General features: G+C 32.0%; 1 protein-coding gene across 1 annotated transcript in view; it reads left to right on the top strand.

Annotated features, from left to right (window-relative positions):
• The window catches only part of oaf (BRICHOS-like domain-containing protein out at first), a 388,097-nt gene that overhangs the window by 320,315 nt on the left and 51,372 nt on the right, over positions 1-16,410 (top strand). The window lies entirely within an intron of this gene.

The raw sequence follows: 16,410 nt of genomic DNA, 5'->3' as shown, positions 1-16,410 counted from the left end.
TTGCCTGTTGTAATATTCGTGACGCGTCTCAACTATTGTCTCCGACAGCTATAATCGCAGTATCATCAGCAAATGTAGCCATCGTAATATTTTCGGTTTGTGGTATATCGCAACTCTGGAGTAGATAAAGCATTGGTCTCAGTACACCTCCTTGTGGTACACCTGCTTTAAATTCTTTTATTGTAGCGTAAGCTTCTTCTTGCTTGACTCTAAACATTCTGATCGTAATGTATGATTTTAATAGTTCGGTGTGTTGTTTTGGTAGCATTTTCTGTAGTTTATGAATAAGGCCTTCATGGAAAACCTTATCGAAGGCTTATGCTACTTCTAAAAATATAACTGAGCTTACTTTTTTACTTTCGCAGACTTCTTCAATAACATCTGTTATTCTGTGGACCTGGTCAATTGTTGAGTGTTTGTTAATAAACCCAAACTGGTGTGTTGGTATTAGGTTTTTTCTCTCTATGATCGGTTTTATACTTTTCAACAGAAGTTTTTCAAAAACCTTAGATATTACTGGTAGCAGTAATATAGGTCTATAGGCTTTTATTTCGTTTGCTGACTTCCTAGGTTTTGGGATCATTATAATTTCCACCATCTTCCAAATGTCTGGGACATGTTTTAATCTAAATTCTGTTTTGATCAATTTGGTGAGTTTTATAATTCCCTTTCTTGATAGTTGTTGCAGTAATTCTCTTGTTATTAAATCGTAGCCTGGTGATTTCCTGAGGTTAATGTCAGTTTTAATAACTTGGGTGGTCTCTTTTGGCGTGACTGATTCAATCATCGAATTTTCAACTTCTATGTCCGGCAAATTATGTTCAATATTAGTTTCGTTTGGTTTGAAAGTTTTTTCTAGATATTCAACAAATGCTTCTGCTTTTTGGTGATTGTCACGTTCCCAATTCCCACATGAGTCTCTTATAGGATTGTGTAGACATGAGCGCTTTAGATGTTTTTTGGCTTTCCAGAATGAGTAATCAGTTTCTTTATCATCTGTTAAATCTCTCAGATAGTCATTTATAGTTTTGTTCTTAATTTCCCGTATTTCTCTTTTCAGTCTTTGGGTTATATTGTTTAAACTATTTTTATTTTCAGGTGTTCTGTTTTGTTGTCATTTTTTCGTAATTTATGTTTTTCAGCTACCATTTCCTTCACTTCTTTTGGATAATTAATTATTAATTCCTTTAGTTGTACTCTTAATTTCTGGAGTATTATTCCAAGCAGCTTGTTGAATATCTACTACGAATTTTTCTCCTTCAAAATTTAATTGTTCAGTTGTCTTGAGGGGTACATTTAGTTGAATTCGTTTGTTCAATTCTTCAGCAAATCTTTCCCAGTCTATTCTCTTGTTTGTTAACGTTGGGTTTCTTTCTTTTCTTATTATATTTTCGCTCAGCGTCAGAATCACTGACGTATGATCTGAACATAGCTCAAAATTTTCTTCGACTTTTATATAGTTACATATTATGTTTCTTTCTATGAAGAAATCTAACAGGTCTGGGGTTTTATCTTGATCAGTCGGCCAACAAGTTGGTTTTCTAGTTGACATGTAACTACATCTTAGTTCAGCATCTGCTTTATGCAGTTCATTGCCTTTAGTTATTTTCATTCTGGATCCCCATCTTGTATTTTTTGCATTGAAATCACCTCCAATTATAAATTTTCTCCCAGGTTGCTTAGGACATTCAAATAAATTTCCTTTTTTTGATTGTATCAAGGACAATAAATTGCGGCTATTGTAACCTTCTATCTGCTGATTTAATAGTTACTGTTGTTACCTGATTTTCCACTGAACTGAGCCCGGTTCTTGATGTTGGGAAATGTTCTTTTTTATTGTTATTGCACTTCCTCCTCTTGCAGTGTTAGCTGGATGTATGGTATGATAAAATATATATCCTCTAAATTTTATAATGGATTCTTTTGTTAAATGGGTTTCTGATACTAGGCAATTATCTATTTTTTGCATATCTAGGAATATTTGTAGGGTAGCATGATGTTGCCGGATTCCATTAGCATTCCAAATTGCCATTCGTATATCTTTATTTGCCATTTCGGGTTTTTGGGGCCACAGGCCTAATGTTTTTCATTTCTAGTTTTTCAATCCTTTCGGGAAAATATTCGATAATTTTTTCTTGTCTGTGGAGCTTTCCTATTAGTTTAAGTAGCAATTCGTTGGTGGTTGCTTCATCTTCCTTGGTGTCTCTTTGGTTACTTTGAATGATACTTTGGTCATAAGTCATTTCACCATTAACATTGTTATATTTTTTTGGTTGTTTCTTTTCACTCATTGTTTCTTGAGGTTTAACTTGAGCTACTTTCTTTCTCCTCTCTTGTAGTGTTTTAGCAAATACACATACCCTATAACTTGCCGGATGCGCTTCACTGCAGGCAGGCATGGAGGCCTATTTTGGCGTAAAGTAGGATTATATAGATGACACAACTAACAACGAAATATCTGATAAACTGTTCATAATCATAAACCTATATTTGTCGCATCTCTTCTAATCAGAATAACCCCATATTATTTGATTAAAATCCTGTAGAACTGCACTTATTTAAAATGAAAATATCAAGTTACATGTTAGTTCGATAACAAATATGTAGCATTAATACTGTTTCCTATTAAATCATGTTTCGCTTTGAACTTTAATTTAAAACCAATAGTCGGATTTGTTGGAATCTAAATACTGTTGGTTTACCATGAGCATAACTTTAATATTGCATCAAAATAAATGCACCAGTATTTTTTACTTCTTGTTCATGTCAACATACTTGTGGAAAGCACGACGACTTATTATTTGCCTTTCAAATATTGTTTAAAACATTTAAAATTTTAATGAATAATAATAAAAAGCCTGAAGAAGTTATCAAGTTATCATTTTTGTTGATTAAGACGTCTTGATAATGAGATACAAACATAAGTCAGCTTCTCTCTATTCCGAGTTGTGGCTTATGTAAATCCGAAAGCTCTTTATCAATTTTGTGCCCAATTATATTTGGCAACTCATTAGCGATGATCTTGACCTTTCCATAATAGAGATCTCCCGACAAATCCGTAAAATGGATACCAGTTGATTATTTCAAAGCTTATTAAAGTCACCCTTTATTATTTTCTGAATTTTTTCTTAGTGCATTTTCGCTGTATGCAACAAATATTACGAGCTAATTATTGTCGAGTCAATATATATGGGTATGATCTAGCGTTGTCCTAATAAATTACGACTCCTTTAAAAGCCTACTTAAGTCCCATCAGTTGTTGGCAACAGAATATTGTTTTTTGTTCCATCGGTGTGAGGATTGGAACCGTTTATGAAACTTCTTCGGGCACTGACCATAGCCTTTTTCATACATCATTCTCATACATTATTTACAATTCACCCCTCGTAATCACCAATCCAGCTTTTTTGATGTACAGTCTTTATCAGTTGTTCAAAACTATTATACTTTTTATTTCATCTCCATTAATAGATTTCATTTGTAAGCAATAGGTACAAGCTTAGGTTTAGAAATTGTAGATTGTTAGGATATACATCGATAATATCAATAGATACTTTTTGTGTAGCCACCAGATGTTTGTCAGTGACGATATCATGTCTGTCAGATAGTATCCGATCTTCCTTGTTCTGATGGAGAAATGTTTCAATTCACTATGTGAACGTCTATCAATTTCCGCATCCACATTGTCCTTGTATAGTAATTTTTTAAGATTTTGTTAACTTATTTCTGATACAAATTTTAATGTTATCAAAAACATTTATCGCTATATTATTTCTACTTTATATTTGTTCTACTTTTAAGGTGTATTAATTTTTTGGTTGAAATATCGGCCAATTATTGGTTACATATCTACCAGGCTGTTAGAATCTTTTTAATAAAATTATCTGGTTACGTGACCAGTTATGGATATTTTACATTTCCACCTGCACAACATAACTTAGTAGATTCATCGCTGCATTTTAATACAATAATACTAACAATAAAACAACAACATTGATTTACGATTATCATTTCCGCAATTGTAACTCATTTGTTTGCGCTATAATATATTTCCATATCATAGAGGTATGCTGCTTGTTCTTGGGTCGTAGAGAGAGACCATTGGTTCTGCTAATTGTGTCCTGCATCCCTTATGTTTGATTTGCACAAACTTGTTGCATTTTAAACCTAACCACTTCATGTCCAGTAACTTTCCAACGTAATTGTGACATACCAACCATTACGACTATTATCATTTCCTGTTTCTCACTAGTCATCAGTCTTGTTTGCACGTGAGGTAGCTCGTCGGACATTTAATATTCTTCATACTTACATACTTTGACGATCTTCGAGGTCTTTTCTTTGGCAAATAAAAGCAAAGAAAGTTCTCGCGAACTAAATTTGTGATTAAATAATAAAAAAGGTGAAGTACATTTACAAAATATGTTTTATCATAAAGAGTCACTATATAGTGCTACTCTATTATTTATAAATGTTTACTCGATAACAATTAGAATACGGTTGGGAATTCTAACAGTAATTTCGGTACATAGTTATATCATGACATATATATAATTTATCAGGTGATTTTCACGGTGTCAGCCACGTCTGTGCCAAGAAATTATCTTCAACCTTTAATACATTATATATTCTAATCGCGGTTTATAGGCCGGCAGTTTTAATTAGTATTCAACAATTTTAAAAATTCACCCACAAACATTTAACAACCAATGAAAATGCCGATGTTTTGTTACAGTGAAACTATTAATAATAGTGACAGTTTATATGGGACAACAAAATAATCCGTATATTCTCACCTCACAAACCTTCACTGGACTTTTGCAGGTATTTCAGAACTAAAATCAATTCGATCAAGCTGATTTCAAGCCAAATCGGTCCAGCGATTCTCGAGTTTTAGCCAAACTAACCAAGATAATGTATAGTTGGTCACGTATTTTGGGTAGTTAGTTATAAACGCATTTATATATCTACTAACAAGACAATTCAAAAGTCCTCGGCCTACCATAATAAAACACATTTTTTTGGTAAAATTAGATTTTTCTATTCAACATAATTCCCTTCAAGGGTGATACACTGATTATAGCGACCCCCCAACTTTTTATCCTGTTCCTCGGTTTCGACGATCACCTCCGCGAGCATTATTTTGAGATCTGGGGTCAGATCTGGAGAATACGGTGGATGGATGAATCCACCATTTTCACTGACTTGTGACACGGTGAAGCAGCATTTTCTTTTTCTACAAATGCGGCCGTTTTCGGCGATTTCGTCCTTCAAACGGTTCAATAACGCTATGTAATAGTCGCTGTTGATGGTCCTTCCTTTTTCAAGATAGTCAATGAAAATTATTCCATGTACATCCCAAAATACAGACGCCATAACATTGCCAGCCGAGTGTTGCGTTTTCCCACGCTTTGGAGTGGGTTCATCGTGTGCAGTCCACTCGGATGACTATCGATTGGATTTCGGAGTGAAATGGTGGAGCCATATTTCATCCATTTTCACATATCGATGTAAAAACTCGGGTTTATTACACTTAATCGTCTTCAAAAACTGCTCCGAATCATCAATTCGTAGTTGTTTTTGGTCAAAAGTGAGCTCGCGCGGCACCCACTTTGCATAAATCTTTCTCATACTCAAATATTCGTGAATTATATGATGTACACGTTCAGTTAATATCTTTAGCTTGTCTGCTATTTCATTCAATTTCAATTTACGGTCATTCAAAATCATTTTGTGGATTTTTTTAATGTTTTCGTCGATAACGATTCCTGGGGCAGTTTCCAGAAACTCGGCATCAATCCAAGTTTTTGCTTCAAATGTATTTTTTCCCTTCAAAAAGCAATATTTTATCAACACGCGCAATTCATTTTTATCCATTTTTCACAATAACAAAAGTTGCTTCACTCACAATACTATAATTCACAAACTAGTGATCCAATAGCTGCCAAATTTATACACGCATCTTTTGAGCTAACTAAAAACATATGGATTTAATTCTAATAGCGCCATCTATGTTCCAGGCCGGGGACTTTTCAATTGACCTGTTAATAAAGCTGAAATTTTCTAACTGGATCAATACATACGTTTTCTATTGAGATGGGACAAACATAATTAAATATATTTTCAGTCCATTGAGAGTACTCAGCAAACCAAAAACCCTAGCAGTTTTTGGCATAGCCCACTCAGGGAGGATCTTTAAGAATAAAACACACTGTAGGCATCTAATTGGCACAACCATCCCAATCATACTATCACTATCAGACCAAGCATATAATGAAACCACTAAGTTCTTGGTAAGACAAACCTATTTCATTGTGAAATAACCTGTTGAGGATGAAATAATCAGTCCTCGATCAGGCAGTCTTCTTTCCGTCAAGTATGGTCAGTAATCTGTTGAAACCGAGAGTTTGAAGCTAACCCGGACACAATCCAAAATGGGCGCAATACCACCAGTCAAGTAACCAGACTACGAAGTAATCTACCAATACTAGGTCAACAAGTCAGATGTTCTAGATCGTCAAGAAAGGAAGGAAGACTACAGTTACAAGGCTTGCACGAAGGCATACCGGTTGTACCACAAAGAAGCGTACAGCTTACCTTTTGTAACAAATGACTCTCTTGGGAAAATAAACTCTCATCTAATTACAGGTCGTATGCGTCATTCATCCAACACTAAGTCTAAAACGCTTTATATTCACTAATTCTACACCAGTTGTAATAAGTGTACCCATTTATATTTCATCAATATTATTACATTAGTATATTATTAGCAATCTTAGGTTAAGTTAATTAAACACTTTTGACTAACTTCATCTTTAGTGCTAATTTACTTTAAATTTTTAAATTTCCTTATTAATTTACTTTAAAACCGTATACTAGAAAAAATCGAAATTAATTTTCCCCAACCTTGTAAACAACTTTTAGTTTCTTATGTTTTTAGAAAATAGGAATCGTCTTTCTTTTCATACATTTCAAACTTTCTTCTTAATATAAACGTATATATATACAAACTTTCAACCATTAATTTTAACCATTCAACTTTATGCTTCATTCCCAAGTCCAGCAGCTTTACCGACTGTTTTACTTCTAAAAACCGACTTAATAACATTCGGGCGTCAGAAAATTGATTATACAATAAAAATAAAGTTTTATTGAAAGAAAAAAGCCATTGAGGCTTTTTCCTCGAGCCAAATGACCATAAAAGGGAACTGATATTAGGCACTAAACCAATTCCCTTCCGAATCGGTTCTTGCGGCCTTAAGAGCGTCAGAAAAAACATTTTTATCTCAATTATTCCATACACTCCGGGAAAATATTCGTTTCTATTTTCTCGGTTTTATACGCCCTTTTTTTCCTATTGGAACCTATCGCGAAGAATTACCGTAAAGATAGCGTTAACGTTACGGCGACACGCCCCTATTCTAGCCTGACTAAACCGAATTAAAGCTACTTAACGGCACAGGCTTTTAACATCTGTTTAATTAATTTTTTTTTCGCCGCAAAATGGCCGGATGATCGTGCTAGATAACAGTCGACAATCGAAAACAGCTCAAAAATTAATTTTATTCCTTGTCCGTGCTAAGGGCGTCAGTTGTTTCCGTCGTTTTTCGATCGAAGTAGGCGTTTTGTATACGATATAAAGATTATTATTTGATTATCGTCAATTTTTAGTGTTTACTTAAACGCCGATGCTATTTTTCTGTGTGTTAGGATGTAATATATGTTTATATAACACTTGTGTAGGATAAGAACCTTTATACGTTACGTAAATACAGTATTTTTCTTTAAATATATATTCTATTGACTCTTTGCTTGTTCTCAAACTTATTGTTTGGTCTAATGCTTAGAGATTTTGTTGTTCGATGTTTTGTAGTGAATCATTACACTGTGTGATTTTTTATTGTTCTATAACATTAAATAAAACAGCTTTTTTTATTATAACTTACCATTAGAAAGTTATGATAAATTAAAGTACTGTAAATAAATAATGGCAATAAAATAACTTTAAATAATATTTATTTATTTATATTATTAATTTTATTAAAAAAATAGTAATATATATTTACAAATATACAATAAATCAAAATAGCTCAGGTTTAAGTGGCCAATAGAAATATGAGCCATATATTCTGAAAGAAAATTACGAAAAATTAACTTCTCCTCTTGTGAACAGTAGAATATCCTTTCAATACAAATCAACGGTAAACTGCTAATATTTTAGCACTCTATCTTTCTTGATAAAGCTCTTCTATCTGTTTTTATCCTGTTGAAAACGTTCACCACATACCATAAAGATGTTTTTGAATGATAAATATGTGTTTAATATCTATTAATGATCAATAATAATACATATAATTATAAAAAAACCTCCTAAAAATAAAGGAAAATTAAAATAGTAATATTTTACTTGCACTAATCTTTTTATGATATCTGAAATAATATTTAACTTTAATTTCTATTTTGCAAATGGTAATTTTAAAAAAATATTTGTCAAAATTATGAGTTGGTTTTTTTATCTTTCATTGAATTACATTTATTGATAATCTCCATAGTACAAAATTTGTCAAATAATATGGAAAAAGTATTTCAAAACAGGTGAGAGAAAAGATGTTTAATAATAATACCATATAAAATAATTATTAAAAACATAAAAATATTAAGTTTGCCAAGGGTACTTGGAATATTATTTTTCAATATAAATTGAAAAATGTGTGAAAAAATACAATAATGTCATATTACTACTAATTTTATTTAATTTATAGAACAATGCAAATATTTTAAAAGGTGACGAACACATCAACACGTAAAAATAACCACCCCCGGTTAGAGCATTATACTCAACCATCGCTTTTTAGCTTCTTTCCAAAGCAAAAAACTACCATATCTTCGACCTAAAATATAAAATAAAATTCATTAAACACATTAATTTTAGAGAAAAGAATCACTTACCTATGTTATTCTTTAGACAGCAGACATATCACTGGCTTCAAGTTCTTACTCCTTCATTTTTTCCAAGATTTGTCTCAAATATGCTTGTTAGCAAGTGTATTTTTTACTTTATAATCTGATACGAAACTAGCATAATAGCATCTCATAGGGATTGTGGCTCTTACATCCAAATCATCTTGCACTTGTCAGATTTTAGTTTTTATACTACTTAGACGTTGTGTCTGAAATAATTCATAGCCGAAAAAACGTGTCACAAGTCTGTGAAAATGATGACAAAAATCCATGAATTGGGCTTCGAATTGCATTTCCTGTTCTCAGATCTCAAAAGAATGCTCGCTGGGAACAAATTTTCGTCAAATGAAGAGGTGATCGCCGAAACAGCGGCCGATTTTGAAGCAAAGGGCAAATCGTACTACAAAAATGGTATCGAAAAGTTGGAGGGTCTCTATAATCAGTGTATCACCCTTGAAGAATATAAATAAATAAAAGTCACTTATACATTATTATACTTATCTTGTATATCGTTAGGGAATAAAAGTTTATTTATGTACCACAGATGCGGGCTCCAATCCCTTTCAAAGCTCTTTTATAATTATATTTTAAACTCAATTATAATTTAAACAAAAAAAAGTGAGGATTATTGCCGATACACCCAACATCTACTTAAAATCCTTTCAATTCGCGTTTTTGTAATTGGACTATGCAACGGACACTAACGAGATTTAAAAAAAAACTGCTGCCAAAGTAATAAATCACGTAATAATGACTTCATTGTTATGTCAGCTTTATTTCAAGAGATATACTGCACGAGTTCATAACTTCTAAACGTTCCCGTATCCAGACAGGGACGGGAGACCCCCCTTAGTCGGCTTCGTCCCCGGGGACTTGTCATCATTTTCTCCGGATTTCGGCCCTGATGTAAAAGTGTTCGGGATCGAGTCGCGATGTCGTTCCGTCCGCTAATAGAACGGTCGGATTTTTGGCTCGAAATTGCACTGTCAGACCGGTGTTCTCGTTTCGGGCGACGGAATTTATGGCGTCGGATGGTCGCAGTCACGTGGTATTACCGGAAAATAGGAATCGACGCGAGATCGACTATAAACTTGTGTTTTCAACGTCATATAGTTAATTGAAATACCTATAGTCATTCCAAAATAACAGTGTCTTCACATCATCAAAACTTATGATGTCATAACGTCGAAATGTTAGCACAACGACTTTAACTTTTAGCATATTTTGGCGTTGACATAAAACATAATCCTAATGTAAGTAAAATAGTGAAACCAACATAATGTTATCAAATATAATTTATTTCATAATTATACATAAACCGACGTATAAATTACCGAAGGACTTAAACTACAGTTAACTATACAGCCACCATAGTTTGCAGTTTAGAGTTATTTTACTATATTCACCTTAAACTTTTTTCCACACCATGAAGTAGAATCCTCGCGAGGTCAGCTATAAAGTTGTACTTCAACGTCATATAATAAAGTTATTATGGTCCTTCTAAAATAACAGTATCCTCACGTTATCAACGTATATGTTCATTAAATGGATTTTTTTGTTCATATATTGAATTCAATATAGACACAACATCAAGCTGATCGTGATTCTAACATTTGAACAGGTTCTCTTTGGTTAATCTAATATTATATTGTTACTATGATATTATTGTGCCCATATTGATATTCAGTGCAGCTATAACATGCCAAAAATCTATTTCCAATAAAACCGCAGCTACTTAATATTTAATAGCATCAATATTTACCTCTCTAATGGATTTTACTGGCAGGACGGGATCCTAATCTTGTTCCTGTTCCAGATAACTGATTGGAGACTGTTGAGAGATTATGTTTCTAATTCTGATAATTTATAGGCTTCGGCATTTTCAGTCAGAATAATCACAAATATCAAGTCGCTGAAATTTATCAAAACAACCAAAGTGGCAAAACGACTTGCCGGTTTATATCCTCTAATTGTCGCTAACGCTTGTTACTTGTTCGGATACATCAAATAATGCGTATCTCTTACGGTCATTTTGAAACAAATTCTCAAACTGCAATATGCAACACATTCAATGTCCTGATGATTTTAGTTCACCATTATTTTGGTTAATTATTAATAAAAGCGTAACATACATTTTTCAATACGTAAAAAATGCAGGTGACTTTAGGGAAATTATGAAAATAAAATGTAACAGTTATTAGAATTTGTTCTTTTTGCACAAACCTTTTACACTAAAAATTAAGGTGACTTTAGGAAAATTATCAAAATAAAATGTAAGAGTATTTAAATAAAATGTATTCTTTTTGCACAAACCTTTTACACCAAAAGATTAACCAATATTTTACGTTTTCTAAGAGGATATTCTGATCTCATGTACCTATTGAATAGTTACCACTACTGTATAAGGTGGTGCCTTATTATTGCCGCACAATTATTACGTATTTGCTTGTATTTTAATCGGCGATATGTATTGACTAAAATGCAAAAAATCAATATAAACAGCTGTTGAACATACTAACCTAATTTTAAAAGCAATAGTTTTAACATTCCTCTTTTTAAACTAATAGTTTTCAATTTAGTATTATTAGAGCGTCGAGTATTATCATCAAAACTTCGGTGCAACAAGATTGCAATAAAGTGCAACAACAAACAAACAAAGACTGGTGCTTTTGGGACAAGCCTTCTATTATTGTGATTTTATCTTAGTTTAATCTTTTTCCAGATATTATTTAAAACAATAATATAATCAACCGGCTTGGTTGGCGTAATGGTAAAGGCAACAGGATGGTCCACCTACTGTTGCTATAGTCGCGGGTTCGAGTTCTGGTGGGGCATGGTCGTAAATTTATGTTTGAGATTGTTTAATTTTTGTGATTGTCTTAAGCAAGAGCGTAAAATCCGACAAGGAGAATAATCCCAGGCACGCCAGTATCCACGCTAGCTAAGACGGGATCTTTTCTGGGATGATTTCTAAGCTGGTCACTCGCCAGTTGGTATGCTTAATGACCGTAGTTCGAAGCCCACGTTAAACTCCAGGTCCAGACCAGATAAACCCTCGTTGGTAAAAAGAAGACTTTAAAATATATAAAAAATTATATTACAATCAATTAAAATTACACTCTTAATGTAGCTGAATAATTCATTAAATATTCCCCAAAACATAAGACTCCTTTCGGATATGATACAGTAGAATTAAAAATATTTATATAAAATATAAGAAACAATTTACTTTATAGCTTTATGTCAACATAAGAACAAAAAGTTCTCAACTGTTTATGTTTCTTCTAATAAGACGAGAAAATATTTTCTTTCTAATGGAGCAAAATTTATTATGTTATTGTTATGATAATAGCGACGAGCTATTAAAAGATTCTCGAAAGAAGAAGACTCTAAAGTACGAAGCGGTTACGTATAATACTTCATAAGAAAATTTAATATACCCGATATTATTTACATTCCTTCGGGGAACGATATAAAGAAAAATGTGTGCTAAATGAGAACACAGACAAAAGGAAAATGTTTGATAAATGCAAAAAAAGATTTAAGATAATGGATAATGTTTTTATTTCTGTATCTGTCTGCGTAAGGAAGATAAACACATTAAAGTTTTATTGCTTTGAGTCGTTTAAAGTACGCAAGGAAAATGTATTTTCGTATTTTGGGAAAAAATGTCACAGTCTAAGCAAAATAAATATGGAAAACTATAAACTTTTGATACCTTTAAGATATCCTTTTCAGCCTTTAAGAACTGTTTTGTCTGATAGCTTTTTTAACGCCACTTGTAGCGAGTAGTTTATGTATAAATGTCCATATCATTTGATCTAGAAATCATATGACGTCAGTGATGATATTTATGCGATTGCAAATAGTTATTTATTAAAGTTGTTATCCGCTTTCAAACAGTCAAGAAGCAAATTAATTTTGAAAAAGTTTAAGCATGTTGCTTCTGTATTGTAGAAACATGCGAGTTCTAACTTAACCCTTCTGCATATAGCAAAGCTTTTTCAATTTATTTACACTATTTACAATAATAGCTCTCTAATAAGTCTTTCTAATTGTGCCCCTCCATCATCACTGTTTTCCCATGTAATTTTATTCATCCTAAGAGCATATCATATTACATGAGTGTATAGCCCCATTAATAGATGCCATTAAATGTAAAATATAAGGGTCATTAAACCGTTAGGAACTCACAAACATCATGTAATATCTGCCTTCGTTTTGAATACTCCTATATCTTGTCAGTGTTTGTTAGTTAGCTTAGAAAATCAACTTTTCAACACAAGCAGATAAGATAAATTGTTAAGTTTATTTGATGCCCTGAACTCAGATGTTCAAAGCGTGTGTCAAAATTGGTTCTAGTTTTCTAGTTCGTGCATGGTTGCAGCACTGCGCTTTTATAACCACTGTCAGCTGACGACGTTGAATCAAACAGCATTTGGAACTTGTTTGTGTACTGTAATTGTACTTCGGAAGGTAAGAAAATGCAGGCAACATTGCAAAGTGCATTATATGACAAATGTACTCAAAGATACATATTTACAGTGCTTTGGTTTTGCTATGGTATGTTTTGCATGTTCGAAGATAATGTTCCCGTACAAAATTAAATTATTGTACGTATTGTACTCAACGAGTTGAGTACAGTAATGCAATCCTAAGGCTGTCTGGTGAATTTGATGAATTTCGTGAAGTGGCGATTTACCATGCCCAGTCAGATCTCCGGATTTAACAGCACCAAACTTTTTCTTATGGGATCTTTTAAAATCAAAAGCTTATGTGGATAAGCCCCAACCGATTCAACATCTTAAAGGCAATATTCGTCACAAAAATGAAGGAATTCAGCCTCAGATGTTGCAGGATGTCATGACAAATGCCTTAAAAGTACCGAAAATTGCATAGCGAATGGCGGTCACCATTTAGCCGATATAATTTTTCAATTATAATGAAAAAAAACGTAAGGACTAAATAAATTTTTATGAAAACCAAAATTATCTTTTCTTCGAGTAAAGTTATAGGCAATCAAAATGTTAGCGGGTACATTGTATTGATTTTTAGTAAAAAAATTAAATGCTTTGTTATATATTTGGTTAAGAGAAGATTTTTCTAAACAATTGGAATATTAATAATTTAGTGTTTACTGGTGTTAATTAACAAAGGATAATAATGAATCAATAATTAATTCACATCTATAATTTATTTTTAAAGTTACAACTGCTAACTAAATGGAGAATATCCTCTTTTATATTTTAGATTATTATTTCTCATCTGTGTCTACTCTCTATGTTATTTACGTATACATTTATCCACACAAGAAGTGTACGATTACTACCTCCGCAAATAATGCTATAAAAACTAAGTGATATGGTCCCTAGGTCTAATTTTCCACCAAGAAACATAATATCGGGTTATGAACGAGAGCTTATTCGAGAGATTAAGAGATAGCCGACGATATATAATCTTAAAGGCTATTTATTTTTATTTCGTTTAACACTGGATCATGTCTTACATCGTAACATTTTATCGTACACTCTTTTTAAAATATGGCATTATCATGTTGATTATTTCTGGTGCGAATTTTATTTTATTATTTTTATTATAGGAGTTAATGTTCACGTTCACCACTCGCGTTGTTGCTAGATTAGTATTTGGGGTTGTTTGAAGAACCATTAACGTGCTGTCTATTTTTTTTTGTCCATTAACTTCGTAGCCTCCATTATAAACACATTAATTTATAAGGTGGTATAAACCCTATAATGTTATATGTTAAAATGTTATATAATATTATTATGTTAAAAGACATTATTAATTTATGATTTTTACATATATGTTAATGTATAAGTTAATTTACTTTTTTGACCTTCATTTTTTTTAAATATATATTTGTTTTTATCCTTATTTGCTACGGTTTTAAAATTACAAAGTACTTATTCTTTTTAGACACTTTAAGCTCACATCTATGTCACTGTTGACTGAACTCACATAACTTCACTGAATTAGATGAAGTGGATTAATTCCGTTTAATCTTCTGACTAAGACATTATTATCTAGGAGGTGGAGAACCTCGACATTGATGTGCTAATAAGGCCTCGGTTCATGTCTTTGGGTATAGTCCTTGTAATATTGTCGACAGTTTCTACCTTAAGATCCTTATGCAGATTGTCGTTACAAATGTACCATCGAGCATAATAACTTGCAGTACCTTATTTTGGAATCTTAGATAATTCTATTGCTTTGCCTGGTCTAATTCCAGAGCGCCATAAGTCCACACTGGTTTTAAGACTTTTCGGTAAAGCAAAAGCTTATTATAAACTGACAGCTGGATATGTACCCACTATCTAGTATTTTTTTTATATATAAGATATTTAATTGTGCATAAAATGGTAATTCAAAATTCATAACGAATTTTTCATAGAAAGCAAACATTAAATTATTATAACATTACAATATACTTGTATGGAAAATACTCAAGATATTGCTAGTAAACTTAACTGCAGATATATGTATATATATATATATATATATATATATATATATATTATGTTATTGAATTGTTAGTTATTGAATATATATATTTATATAAAATATTTATCTTAAAAGGCTTTTGCACACACTTTAATAGTTAATATAATAGTTAATTAATATAATAGTTAATATAATCCAACCAATTTTAAATAATCTAATATACATGCAATATGAAAGGCAATAATACTAATATAATAATATATCTAATATACAAGTAATATTTAATGTAAGCCAATCCAAATAGAGATTAAGAATATCTAAATATTACTGTAAGTTACTGAAGAATATTTTCGTATCAATTTATATTCGAAAAACAAACCAATTTTTTCTTGTACAGCAGTGATTAGTGCCACAATAATTGATCTTTATCAATAAAATATTTACATTGCTTCCAAATATTCGAGATTAAAAAAAAAATTATCACTTGGTAGCCGCAATGGTTAACTGACGATAGCAGTGGTAATTTTTTTGTTGCGTTCGTAATTTTAGTTGTAAATGTCTCTAGGCAACACTGTAAAATCCGACTAGGTATAGCGATCCTAGTCACGCCCCTAACCAAGCTGTATAAGACCGGATATTTTCTGCGATGGTCTGTAAGTTAAAGCGTGGTTCAAATCCCACGTTAAGCTGTAGACCTAGTCACTAAAAAATCCAAGATTGACGTTACATATACATACATAAAAATTAAACGTTATAATTTCAAAAAATTTTTGTTATTTCAAGATTTTGTAGATGTATTATGTGTATTTGTTGCGGACATACTGGCTTTAATATCAAAGTACACTATAAGGAGACATTCTTCGGCCATTTATTGCTACCAAACACAAACTTTTAGAACAATAACTACAATACCAACATTTCAAAAGTCATACATACATAAGCCATCTCATATTGCCTCATTATTTTTAAAAAATTTTAATTATTTGG

Source organism: Rhynchophorus ferrugineus, unplaced genomic scaffold (assembly GCF_030347505.1).
Source record: "Rhynchophorus ferrugineus isolate W39M unplaced genomic scaffold, kcgeb_rfMv2 rfM2, whole genome shotgun sequence".
Taxonomy (NCBI): Eukaryota; Metazoa; Arthropoda; class Insecta; order Coleoptera; family Curculionidae; genus Rhynchophorus; species Rhynchophorus ferrugineus.
The sequence above is the reverse complement of the archived record's forward strand: the minus strand, read 5'-3'. Positions and strand labels throughout refer to the sequence as shown.